General features: G+C 40.0%; 1 protein-coding gene across 6 annotated transcripts in view; it reads left to right on the top strand.

The window, feature by feature from the left end:
* The window catches only part of Dennd1a (DENN domain containing 1A), a 502,935-nt gene that overhangs the window by 180,594 nt on the left and 308,476 nt on the right, over positions 1–13,865 (top strand). The window lies entirely within an intron of this gene.

Below are 13,865 nucleotides of genomic sequence, written 5' to 3'. Positions count from 1 at the left end.
GCTCCTTAGAGTAGAACCCTTGCCCTCTTTGAGTCAGTGTCTGAATAACTTCCCAACCTGGCTGCCTCTGTAGAAGTTCCAGAAACGTGCAGAAGTGTGAGAAGATGACTTCAGGCCTTCTGAAATCCCTTTGCAAACCAGAGCCACACTCGCTTAATGCTCTGTTTCCTCCTGTCAGGGGGGTAAGGCATTCTGGGATGGGAGGATGTGTGGAAATCCGATTTTGGAGCTGCTGGCTCTGTGGGCTCCTGCTGGGCGCCTCCTGAGGGGGAGGTAAAGGCATCCCACGCATTCTCCTCTCCATCTGCCTCTCTTAAGTAGGTGTTGGGGGGCCTGCCTCCTTCCTCTATCTGCTGTGGAGCAGCCAGTGTGAGCAGCAGGGAGGTGTCCATGACAAAACCTGGGCCCCATGCTTGGGCCCAGCCAAGGTTAAAAGGCCAAGCCCTCTGTGGTGTTCAGAAGGGGTGGTTCTCTGCTGTAACAGTCTCTGCACTTTGTTCACTTCTCACCAAGTAAAGGACCCTCCCAACATAACTCACTCCCCAGAGCCATACCAGGAGAAAAGGGCCCAACTGATGAAGTTTCTTTGCTCTTGTCAGCCTGAACCACAACTCTGCATTTTTCTAACAGATCTCATCATTTTCGTTCCTAGCTAGTGAAGTCAACTCCCCTCATCACCAAGTTTAGCATTTCTGGTTTGGGCACCAGAGGCCTGCTGCACAGAGCCCGGAGGAGGGATGGGGCTGGCTGCTATGGAGCAGTGACTGTGTATAGCTGTTCTTGAATAGCCAGTGCTATGCACTGCCTGCCCAGGAGCTAGACTTGGATGGTAATAGTTGTTTACTTACGACTAGGTATAACTCTTTTTATTTATTTATTTTTATTTTTTATTTTATTTTAGTTATTATTTAGTGGGCATATTTTCTCTTCCATTCCTGGCTGTTGTATTTCAGCCTTGGCCAAGATACTGCATATTTACATTGTGAATTTGAAGGAGTGAATGCTTAGTCCTGGTTCTTGAGTTTGGTAGAAAGGATTGTCCTGGGTGGTTGTAGTGGCCTGTACCTTGATCCCAGCAGAAGCAGGTGGATCTCTGAGTTTGAGGCCAACCTGGTATACATAGTGAGCTCTAGGCCAGCCAAGGCTACATAGTGAGACAATGACAAAAACAAAAACAAAAACAAAGAGAGGGTTTATTCCTCATATTTTGGGGAGTTACGTTTTTTCTTTTCAAATTGGAATCTGTGTGTGTGCACATACATATGCTCTTGTGTGCACACCCAAACACTCTGGCACTATCATATTCGTCAGCAAATGTCTGGGCATGGGGAACTACTTCTTTAAAACTGTGAATTGAACAGCTGAGTGCAGCTTAGGGTGCAAGGCTTGCCTGGATGCACAGACCCTATGCTTGATCCCCAGCACCACCACCATAAATGAACAAATAAGTATATAAATAAACTCACACTCCTTTGTTTCTAGTGTTCAATTTTATATGTCTACCAGGGTTTTTGTGAAGCCAGGTATGATGGCTATTCTTGGTTGTCAACTTGACTACATCTGGAATTAACTAAAACCCAAGTGGCTGGACACACCTGTGAGGGATTCTTAATTAAATCATTTGGAGTAGGAGGAGCCACTTCCACTCTGGATCTTTGAAGTGAGAAGACACACCTTTAATCTGGCCACACCTTCTACTGGAAACCTATATAGAGACATGGAAGAAGGAAGTTCTCTCCTTGCCTGCTTGCCCTCACTCTCACTGTTAAGTCCATTCCTTCACCGGTCTTAGAGCCTACTTCTACTGGATTCTGGTGTATACTGAAGACCAGCTGAGAAACCTAGCCTTGTGGACTGAACAACTACTGGATTCCTGGATCTGCTGTTAGTAGACAGCCATTGTTGGACTAGCTGGACCACAGCTTGTAAGCCATTCTAATAAATCCCCTTTCTATTATATATAGATTCATTCCATAAGTTCTCTTTTTCTAGAGAACCCTGACTAATACAGATACCAGGTACCAAGAATAGTTCTAGAGCAACAGAAGTATAAGGATGAATTTTTGTAAGTATCTGGAATAGACTTTCCAATTTGCCAACATCGACACTTCTTGAAGCCTTTCCAGTTGAAGCCTCTCCTGGGAGCTAGGAGAGTACTGAAAGCCCATGATGTGAACTATTTTACAAACTTGAGGAGATGAATGCATTTGATTATCCAGATTTCCCAATTATGAGAGGCGATGGATTTGGTGACTCTGTAAATAAAACTTTAGATAATTTGTAGAAGAATAAGGTAAATGATGCTGCTGGTTGGTTGCTCTTAGCATCTCTAGATAAATTGACAAAGGAAAAGAATTAGCTCCGTGATAAAATTAATTAACTTCTAACATCTCAGAATATGGTGAAAGATAACAACCAACTTGGTGATAAAATTGACTGGCTCCAAATTCACATAAACATTCTAAAGTTTTCTGTGTGTGCCCTAGAAGAGAATCTTCTCTCCAGCAGAAAATCAAACGGAAGCCCTCATTATAAGGTTGGCTGAATTACAGTGAAAATTTCAAGTCCCAGCCTGGAGGGTGTGGTGCTTAAAGTAAGGGTATTAATTGGTAAAGAATGGGATCCTGTAATTTGGGCTGAGGATGCATAGGAGGACCTTATTGAGGCTGAGATTTATCTCATCTGAGGAAGTAGTCTCTCCACCATCAGCAAAAGATGTACTGCCACCCCCACCCTCTGAAATATTGCCTTTTCCACCCTAAACTGAGGAAATTAATCCTTCATTCTCTACTAAACCAGCAGTGACTTTCTCTGAAGAAGATGCCAGGCAAGACAAGACTGATGTCCCTCAGGGCCCACCAATAGTTACTCTAGACCCACAGCTCTCAACCTGTGTGTTGCTACCCCTTTGACAAACATCAGTCTCCAAAAATATCTACATTCTAATTCATAACAGTAGCAAAACTACAGTTTATAAAGTAGCAACAAAAATAACTTTATGGTTGAGGGTCATCACAGCATGAGGAACTATATTAAAGGGTCAAAACATTTGGGAAGATTGAGAACCACTGCTCTAGACCTATAACTGGACTTGAGGCTAAGCAAGCTCTTAAGAGGGTAGGTAGAAAGTGTAGTCCATGAGGAAGGAGGTGTGCTACACTACTAAAGAGCTTAATGAGTTTGTGAATTCATTCAAACAGAAGCCTGGAAAATATATGTGGGAATGGATTTTAAGGGTATGGAATAGTGGTGAAAGGAATATAAAACTGGATCAGGCTGAGTAGAACGTTTAGGTTTGATATGAAAGTTTGCATAGTTAAAAAAAAGTAAGATGTCAAAAGTCTGTTTGAATGGTTGGCTGAAGCATTTGTCCAAAGATGGTCTACTGAAAAGGAGTTGGAGATGTCTGATGTCCCTGGACTTAGTGTTGATGAGGGGATTTTAAGGCTCAGGGAAATCGCAAAGCTAGAGCGGGTACGCTGTGTAAAGGGAAGGCATAGAAGACATGCCCTTTACTAATCCTCTGAGATGTAAAATGGTGAGAGGGCACCAGCACATTTGAAGAGCTTGTGCCAGACCTTAGAGTTGGAGATGCTGCTGCTCAGTTGGATGAATTAAATGTAATGGGTTTAATTGGGCCCCAAAGTAGCAGGGGCCAGGAGGCAGTACTGAATTACCAAAGGCAAGGTGATCGTAGTTATTGCAATGGGCAGCATAGACAAAGCAATGTTCATAATGGCCTGACCCGTAATTGTCAGCAGAGACACAATGAATTTTTTAGTGCCACCATCAAAGACTTGAAAGATACAGGGGTGGTGGTTCTTACCACATCTCCCATTAACTTTCCTGTCTGGCCAGTGCAGAAGACAGATGGATCATGGAGAATGGCAGTTGACTATCAAAAACTCAATCAAGTAGTGACTCCAGTTGCAGCTGCTATACCAAACATAGTGTTTCTACTTCAGCAGATTAACACATCTCCTGGTGCATGGTATGCAGCTATTGATCTAGCAAATGCCTTTTCTCAGTACCTGGCCATAAGCAATTTGCTTTCAGTTGGCAAGGCCAGCAGTAAACCTTTACAGTTTTACATCTAGGATATATTAACTCTCCAGCTCTGTGTCAGAAAGGATCTCGATCATCTCTCTTCCACAAAATATCACATTGTTGTACTATATTGACAACATTATGCTGATTGGACCAAATGAGGAGGAGGTAGCAACCACTTTGGGTTCACAAGCACTTATAACTCTAGCTTCAGGGAGAACTAGCTTAGGGCACCTGTATTCATGTGCATATATCCGTAAGAGGTACATACACATAATTCAAAATAAATTTTAAAAAGTGAATCACTGAAAAATGTGTGTGTGTTTATATAGTGTTTGTACGTGTATATGTAGATGGTTTGGACATGTGTGTACACATACATGTGAAAACCGGAGGTCAACTGGAGTCTCTTCCTGGATCCCTTTTCTGTTTTTTTGTTTTTGTTTTTGTTTTTGTTTTTTTTAAATTTGTGTCTTTTTTAAAGATTGGGCCTCTCATTGAACCTGGAGCTTATTGATTTGCTAGGCATGCTGGACAAAGATCCACCTATTTCTGCCCCCAAGTGCTGAGATTACAGAAAGTTTCTGCCATGCTGGAGTTCTCTGTAAATGCTGGGGATCCAAACTCAGGTCCTCCTATCTATGCCACTGACACTTTGTCAACTTTGCCATCTTCTCAGCTCCTAAAAAGTAAGGGGTCTTAAATGAATTTTGAGACATGTTTTGTAGATGTTTAATGAGAATGGAAGTATGACCATGTGTAGTATAGGACACACATGTAGCACTTCCTCTGTGTTTGTTTTGAGAACACTGCTAAATTAGGGGTAGTATATGACAGAGGTTCTAATGTTAGTGCCATGTCCAGTGGGGACTGGAGAAGTTTGCCTAGAGACGGGGCCTGCAGTGTGGGTCTAGTTCAGATACTAACCTTATTCTTGTTACTGCTTTCTTCAGGTAAGCCTGATGTCCAGCCACTGGTTGCAGTGTGCCCATTGCTGTGACTTAAATGTGTGCATAAGCCATCTTTATTTTTAACTCCCATTCCTCTCCTGAGGGATGGCATTCCCTGTGATGGTGGCTGTGTGGGCACAGCCTCTGCTGTTCGTAAATTTTACTTCTTAGGGTCACTTCCTCTCTGGCTACTCTACCAATGTTACATATTATACTTATGATGTCTATGAGCCATTGTACGTCTTTGCCTTCACACATCGCCCCATCCTCTCAGAGTGCTTTTCTCTAGGCAATGTCATTGCTCCTTCCTCTGAACACAACTTTCATGCTTTATACACTTCAGGTGTCTATTTATAATCCTTGATCTCCCTTTTTCTTTTTCCAGTTGTACAGTCATCTCTTCATAGGTGAGGACTGTGTCTTAATCTCCAACCTGTAGAGTAGTACTTGACTGAGGTACTGTGTGTCTGCCACTCAGAAAAAGGCTGTGCCTCTGGGAAGAACGGAGAGGGTACTCAAGACTTGAAATGAAAGGATGACTCTAATTATTTAAAAGAACAAAAGTGAAATACTTACTGGCAGAAGTATGGTTCCTATTACGGAAGTCATTTCATACTAATTACAACTGTAAAGCGGTAAGTGCTCCTTGGAGTCTGCCAGAAATTCAGTTTTGAGCGAGGGGCATTGTATCTACAAAGAACCAGTTTATCTATATCACCAAATTTTAACTTCACAGTCAAAGCCTCTTAGATAGTCTTTAGAAAATATACTTTACTGGATTTAATTTTGGTTTTTGTCCCTCTTGCTAGAATGTCATCTCCATGAAGGCTGAGGATTTTTGTTGTTGTTTGATTTTGTTTTTGAGCCCGAGTTTCTCTGTGTAGCCCTGGCTGTCCTGGAACTCGCTCTGTAGACCAGGCTGCCTTGAACTCTCAGAGATCCTCCTGCGTCTGCCTCTCAAGTGCTGGGATTAAAGTCATGAGCCCCCACTGCCTGTGTTTGATTGAGATAGAACTTTGTTATATAGCCTGTGCTTATTAAAAACAAAACAAACAAAAAAAAAACTTTAAAAAGTTCAGTTGGCCTTGAAAGAAGTGTGATTGTACTGGAGTATGAACAAATCTCATTAATACCCATGTCACATAGCACTTGGTCTTTGCTCTTTATTTATGTCAGATTCCTCTAGTAGATATTGAGGTATATGTCTGCAAGTTCCCATTTGAAAATCTCACATTCAGCCAGTATTGTGTTAAGCTGAGCTTCTTGTCATTTACCAAATCCAAAAGTGAGCATGTCTCTAAATATACTGTACTGACTGAGATTTGTCTCCCATTTCACTTCTGCTGTTCCTTCTACCTAAGGAAGGCATTATGCATAAAATGTGGTATTTGTGTGTGTGTGTGTGTGTGTGTGTGTGTGTGTGTGTGTGTGTGTGTGTGTGTATGTATGTAGTGCTTTAGGATCACAAATTAGACAGTGCTTCTTTCTAAGTTTTGCTGATGGGCTTTGGTTAAACACAGTGAATGGACACTTGCCTGGTGGTAACTGAGAGAAAAGCTCCTCACTCAGTGAGAAGTGATATGCCAGGCTCTGAAATATGAGTATATCAAATAAAAGAACAAAGCTCATTTGTTCATAATCAAAATGTCTGACTAAGGAAATGCTGGTGGGACATGATTCAGATTTGAGGCCTATACCACAGCCCAGAGTTTAGACATAGCCCTATGGAGTAGATCAGATTGAGGATTGAAGTGGGTATTACAGCTGTTGATATTGGTAGTCCAAGGTAAAAGTACTTGCCATTCTGGGAATAACACATTGATTTCCACTGGCCTTCTCACTACTGCTCCCGAGTCCTGATTGTCCTTTCTGTGCATGTTGGCACGTGGACATATGAACCTGAATAGTGCTTGGCTGAATCTTCTTCCTTCAACAGCCTTTTCTAACTGAATGGCAGAACAGCCATGGTGTCCATTCTCATTGGTATTGGCCTTTTTTTTTTTTTTTTTAACCATAAACCCAGGAAAGCTCAGTTTTCACAGAGAAAAACTCTAGAAACAACAAGGAGTCTGGCTTTGAGCTTTGGTTTCTATCTTCTAGCTGTTTCAGGGTTCTTTAAACAACAGGTACAGTTGAAAAGAAAGGTGAAGGGAGACCATTTCCTCAGGCAGGTGCCTCCTACAGTGGCAGATATCCTTTTGGGTTGTTGTAAGAGATGCTTTAGTTTAAAATAAGTGTTTGGGGCTGGGAAAGGGAGTTGTGGAGGAAGGCTGTAAGGACAACATCCAGATTTTTACCTTGAAAGCAGGTGCTGCTGAAATATCCACAAGCAGATGGAATCTCCTGTTTTAAGCTATTTATGGTTGTGTGGCCTGAGGGTACTCTGCTGTACAAAAATTCATAGCCTGGCATTTTAGGGCAGTCAGGCATTAAAGCTGGGGGAGCCTCAGCTTCTCTTCCCCAGTGTTGTAAAAGGTATCTTGGAAACCTGAATGTTGCCGTGTTTTCAACAGAGGACTATTCTTCTGTCTTTCAGTGTTTCTGTTCTCTTTCCAGCTGTATGATTTCTTCTGACATTCTTTCCTTTGAAAGTAAGATGCATGGCATGCTGTTGTCTTTTCTGGGTGATCATTTAGGAGAAAGGAGGCCCTGTTGACATGGCAAGTTTATTACTTCACTGGTGTGCAGTCCCTGGGATTGTCTGCAGTTGTTCTAGTTCCTAGGCCAGGGCCCTCCCTCAGCCCTCAGGATTTTGAAATAATGAGTCGGTGGTGGGTTCTCATCAGATCATCATTTTGTTGGACATTATAACTTCCTTATTTTAATTAATAAAGCAATGAAGTGGTTAAGAATGATATACAGTTCTTTTCCCATATAGATGCCGTCTCACTTAGAACATAGTCCTCTAGTGAGTTACAACTTACTGGCAGTGACAAGCTGTACAGCTTAAAGAAAATCACATTTGCAGAGAAGAAAGGAAAATAAACAAAAGCAGCCTCCTCTCCCAGTGGCCTGCTGTTGAAGTCAACTGCAGGCCACGGGGAAAGATGGGTGTGTCTTCTGCTGTAGCAGCAGCAGTAGCTGGCACTGGCAGCCAGCCTCAGACCATCTCCTCCTCCTAGCCCAGCCTTCCCTTATGTGACCAGAGGCCAGAGTGGTGCAGGAGTTGGCACTCCATATCTTTTACTAGCAAAAGTGTTCATTTCTGAGATGGAACAAGCTACAGAGAAATGAGGAACTGTTACTTTCTTGTTCTCTTTGTGCTTCCTTGGTGCTGCTGAAGCCTACAGGGCTGTGAGGGGCCACTGAACTCAGGAAGGCAGCTTTATTTTCTCTGGGCCTTATCTTTGCTTTTTGCTGTACAGAAGATAGAAGTAGCTTAACCTATGCTGTCCACCTAAAAGCACACTTTGCATCTAAGCTGCACTCTTAAGGGCAGACAGATTTACAAACGCAGAGCAGGTCTGGATTTAGATCCTCTGATCCTGTCAGTTATTGGTTTGTGAAGCAATAGGAAGGCTGACTTCTCTCCTAGAGGATGGAAGGGCAGACCTCTCTTTAGGTGTACAAGATCCCATAGTTCTAACCTTCTACTATGAGCCACTTAATTTTTAAGATGTTGGTTTTTTAAATTAATTATTACATTTATTTATTGTGTGTGTGTACACATGCATTGGTGTGCGTGGGTGTTCATGAGATATGCATGTGTCACAGCACAACTTTATGGAGTCACTTCTCTCCTTCCACCATGTTGGTTCCAGGGATGGAACTCCAGTATCAACTGGCAGCAGGTGTCTTTATCCAGTGAGCCATCACAGTGACCCTAAGATGTTACTTTTGAAAGTATGAAGGTTATACTTGTTCACTCAAGGAATTTAGAACCCCTCAGAAAAGTAAGTCCTCCCACCACTCAGATAGTGACTGAGGTGTTTAATTCTTTGAATGGTGTGTATGCAATAAGTATAGTTGTGTATTGAGCTCCTTCAGTTACTAAAGGATATGCATCATTACATCTCATTAAATATCTTTCTTGGGACTGTTTTAGACTACAGAATTTATTTTTGTGCTGTTGTTTTATAAGGGAAGAAGTTCCTAGTGATCTGAAAATTCATGTCTTGCTGAGATGTATATTCTTTTTGAAAGCACAGTCGTAGTGTTATTTGTCATTTGGATGAATAATTTGGTATTTATGTTTATAGGGAAAAAATCTACTCAAATATTTTTTTAATTTAACATGTGAGCCATTAGCTATCTCTTATCTCTTGACAATGAGAATTTGTAGCTTTTGAAAACAGTAAATGTAAACTATTAGCTATCTCTTGTCTGTTATCTCTTGACATAGAAAAATAATTTGTAGCTTTTGAAAACAATAAATGTAAAACTACAGAAAGCTTTAGATGAATCAAGTGGGAAATAACCAGCTTAGTTTACTTTCCTGGATTTTACTTTCTATGCTTGTGTCATCAAAGGACTCTATTAGAGTGAATAGTGCTGCATAGTGCAGAGTAATGTAGCATGTAACCATTGTAATTATACTCTGGTACATATTACATTATAAAATACAGCATTATATGTATCTTAAGACATTATGTCAAAACAAGGAACTTTAAAATATTTCAAAGAAAATGAAATCCTATATCATGGTCCACAATGGAAATCGAATAGGTTTTTATTTCTTTGCATAGGACTTGAAACGATCAACAATCTCAGGCAAAATGAAGGGTGTTGTCCTTGAACTCAGTTCCTGAGTGTTGGAATACCACATAGTGATGTCTAATCCCTTATCTAGAATACCAAGCAATATATATTACAAAATTAATCCAGGGAGGCATCACTTGTGGTTTCTGATCATTCTGTTTCATATGCCTTTGAAGTAAAGTGGGCAGAGCCTTTTATGTGGGGTTAATTGTCTTTTTGTTCACTTATTCAGCCTGATATTTCAGTTGGTTCTTTGTGTGTATTAATGAGCCCAAAATGCACCAAAAATGGTTGACTCTAAATACTTGATTTTTTTTTTTTTTAAAGCAAAAACATTTTAAAGTGTGGTAGAAAAAGAATTTGGGGGGGCTGGAGAGATGGCTCAGAGGTTAAGAGCACTGACTGCTCTTCCAGAGGTCCTGAGTTCAATTCCCAGCAACCACATGGTGGCTCACCACCATCTGTAATGAGATCTGGTGCCCTCTTCTGGCCTGCAGTCATACATGCTGTATACAAAACAAATAAATAAATCTTTAAAAAAAAAAAAAAAAAAAGAATTTGGGAGAAACTCAGCATCCTGTAGTTTGTTGGCTGAGGGCTTGTGGTGCCTGGTTTCCTTCTATTGCTATTAGTTTTAAATTCTTATTCTTCCAGAAAGGCTAGAGATCTTTAGATGTCTAAAAACAAACAAACAAGTAAACACTAGACCACTCCTGCCAGTGAAAACAAGTCCAGCATGAAAACTAGAGAATGTATTTGCTCTCCTGTACTGAACTGGGATTGTCTACTGTGACTTTTGTGTAGTTGGCCATCTTGAACACTAGTGTTGAAAGGGAGGTTTCAGTTTGTACTTTGCTTTTTTTGTAACTATGTGAAAATATACAAAAAGCTGATCATTGTTTTTGAATGAAGGTGCCCACTGTATCCTGACCACAGATATAATACTTGCTTTATTATTTTTTTCTTTTTTTGTATTCTTTAATATTCCAAAAGATTATATATTCTAAGTCTTTTTATTTGAAGAGAGTTTAACTCTGAGTGACTCACCTGAACTTGTCCTTTCCTCAGATTCAGTACTTGTATTTTGATGTAAAGAACATCAGCACTACTAAAACATCTTCCAATAGGATTTCTGTATAGAGATGAAGCTTCCTGGTAAAGTGCTTGCTTAGCATGTACAAGATGCTGAGATTGGTTCACAGTGGTAAAGGAGAAAGGGAAACTTATGCTTATCTATCATTTATTCTTTATTTCTGTTCCTTCAATGACAAATTGAAGATAATACCAATTGATAATTATGAAATATAACCTGTAGATTTCATTGAGTACAAATTTAAATGCACACACACACACACACACACAAATGGCTGGGCATGGTGGCACATGTACTCAGGAGCAGAGGCAGGAAGGTCTCTGAGTTTGAGGCCAGCATGGTCTACATAGTGAGTTCTAGGCCAGCCCAGGCTACACAGTGATAACCTGCCTCAGAAATCCACTTCTCAAAAAATCCCAACCATCACCCGCCCCCCAAATAACTAAAGACTGCAAATGCCTATATAATCACCATTTAAGTAATTGCTAACACCTCAAAATTAAAATTTCACTTTGGTATAAATTGCTAAATGTAGTATAGCTTTGGTTTTAACTCTGAATGAGTTCCATTACATTATTTAGAATTACTTTAAAAATTATATTATTGTGGGGGGGGGAAGGGGGGTTGTGAATGCATGCCAATGTATGTGTGGATCAGAGGACAACTTTATGGAATTGATTCTTGTCTCTCCCTTGTTGAGGCAGGGTTTTCTTGTTTCTGTATTTGTGAATTTCAGGCTAGTTGGCACATGAGCTTCTGGCAGATTCTCTGGTCTCTGATTCTGATCTTGCTATTGGAGTCCTAGGATTATAGATGTGTACCACTGTCATTCTGGTTATTATGTGAATTCTGAGATCTGAACTCAGGTCATCAGGCTTGCACAGAAAGTGCTTCTACCTCCTGAGCTATCTTCCTCACACACACCCCGCCTTAACTACTGAGATTTGTCAATGTTGTGGTAGTTTGTTTTCTTTTATATAATGTTCTATCTTATATGTCATGTCATTTATTGTTTGTGCATTTAGTTATAAAAGGCCATTTGGACTGTTTACAATTCTTAGCTTTCATAAACATTATTGAATGGATGTCCTGGTTAAATTGTCATCACATGAAATTTTGTATATATCTTGATCTTCATTGGAATGATGTCAAACTGTTCTCTATAAAGGTCTTATGCCTTGTTGAGGGTGTGTGAGCATGCCTTGCTACTACACTGCCAGTATTTGCTCCTTGCTTTTTAGAGATGAAATGCCATCGTGCAATTCATTCTTAATTTTTGCTTTTCTTTACTTCCCTAAAGATTAATCTGTATTTGTTGTTTGCAGACAATGCTAGACGAACAGGTGATCATACTGAAAGGCCAAATGAGTTGCCAGATGGCCTGACATTAAAAAGTATGGCCCACTGTCAGAGCCAGGCATCCAAGGCTTTCTAACCTGGAAGTGTGCTTTGAGTTCTCTGCTAACTCTTCCAGAGCCTCCATTTCCTCATATTTGTGTGCTCTAGAATTAGAGATCCTATATATATGTAGGTCAAGGGTCTTGGCTCCTCATGACACTACTTATTGCAATAGTGACTAACAGGATAGAACAGTTGTATTCTTGTCACATCATAGATGAGATGTGTATGGGCATGTATGCTACCAAGTGCACATGAGCCTGGTCACAGCAACCTGAAGAGGACACTTGATAGCACCTAAATTTTTGGTCAGTATATAAAATGGTACAGTGTTCCTGTATAAGCAGAAATATATAGTTAAAGCCTTTTAAAGATCTTCCTACTTTCGCGAATATGTTCTAGGAAAACTCAAAATATATTTACAAGAAAGGCTTGGGTAGTGCTCTGACTGTATGTCATAGTTTTTATGTCATTTATATTATACATAACTTATCAACATATTTGTGAGAGTACTTAGCTTAGTGTACAGAATGAAAATTATAATTTAAAAGCTTAGCACTATAGAATTAGAAAGATAGTTAAATTAGATACCAATAACCATTACAATTGTTGTAGATGATTTTTTGATGACATGGGAAACATCTAGGACATAATTGCTATACAAAAATAGGAGGCAAGAGACAGATTTTTACATGTGATCTGATCTCTATTTTATAAAGCAATATATAAGAAAATTGGCTTGGATCATTGAACATTAAAGCATTAGCCATGAGCGGCCTAGAGAGATGGCTCAGTATTTATGAGCATTTGCTGCCCTTGCAGAGAACCTGAATTTTCAACGTAAACATGGAAGCTCACAACCATCTGTAACTCTAATTCCAGGGCATCCCATATCCTCTTCCTGCCTCTGCAGATAGAACACACACACATAAAATAAAAATAAAGATTTAAAATATTAACAATGGGCATAGTTAGGTAATTTCTTGAGCATTCAAAAATTTTTTTGAATTTTTGTATCTTTAAGGAAGTCACTCTTCTGGAAGTTTTCATCTGTCCATTTCAATCTAAACACTCATTTTACTATAATTTATAAATATTTTAATTCAGAAAATTTTTATTTTCAAATATCACCATTCTAAGTACAGAATGCCAGAGGAGGGAAGTGGCACAGTTGTAGGTGATGCTGTTTCCCCTTAAGTCTATAGAAGAGACTTGAGTTTGGGGATAGAGTTGGCTTTACATTATCCAACTTGCCAGCTCTAAGACGCAAGTCACATCACTTCCTGAGCGTTACTTTTGTATTTCCCACGATGGTGTGGAGGATTGTAATTTTTATTTATCAACACATGTCATACACAGTACATGGTACTTCTTTGGTGCTCAATGCCCTGATCTTGAAAGGTTTAAAGCTATCATTATAAAATGTGCTGTTGATAAAAAGCACCTTTTTGCCAGGGGTGGGAATGGGGGGTTGCCCACAAATTTCAGTAAAGTCTCACATTGATCTTACGAAGCATTTGATTTCAGAAATGTTCAAAGTTCATCTGAATTGTGAAATCATTGCACTATTCACAGTGGGAGTGTTCAGTATCTGTCCTATACATCATCACCATTCTCTAGCCACCTAACTGACCTTTTAATTTTCTTAGAAGTTTGTGTCTTGTTTGTGTAAAATGACG

The sequence above is a fragment of the Peromyscus eremicus genome, chromosome 4, assembly GCF_949786415.1.
Source record: "Peromyscus eremicus chromosome 4, PerEre_H2_v1, whole genome shotgun sequence".
NCBI classification, from domain to species: Eukaryota; Metazoa; Chordata; class Mammalia; order Rodentia; family Cricetidae; genus Peromyscus; species Peromyscus eremicus.
Note: the sequence above shows the minus strand (reverse complement) of the source record. Positions and strands in the feature narration are given on the sequence as shown.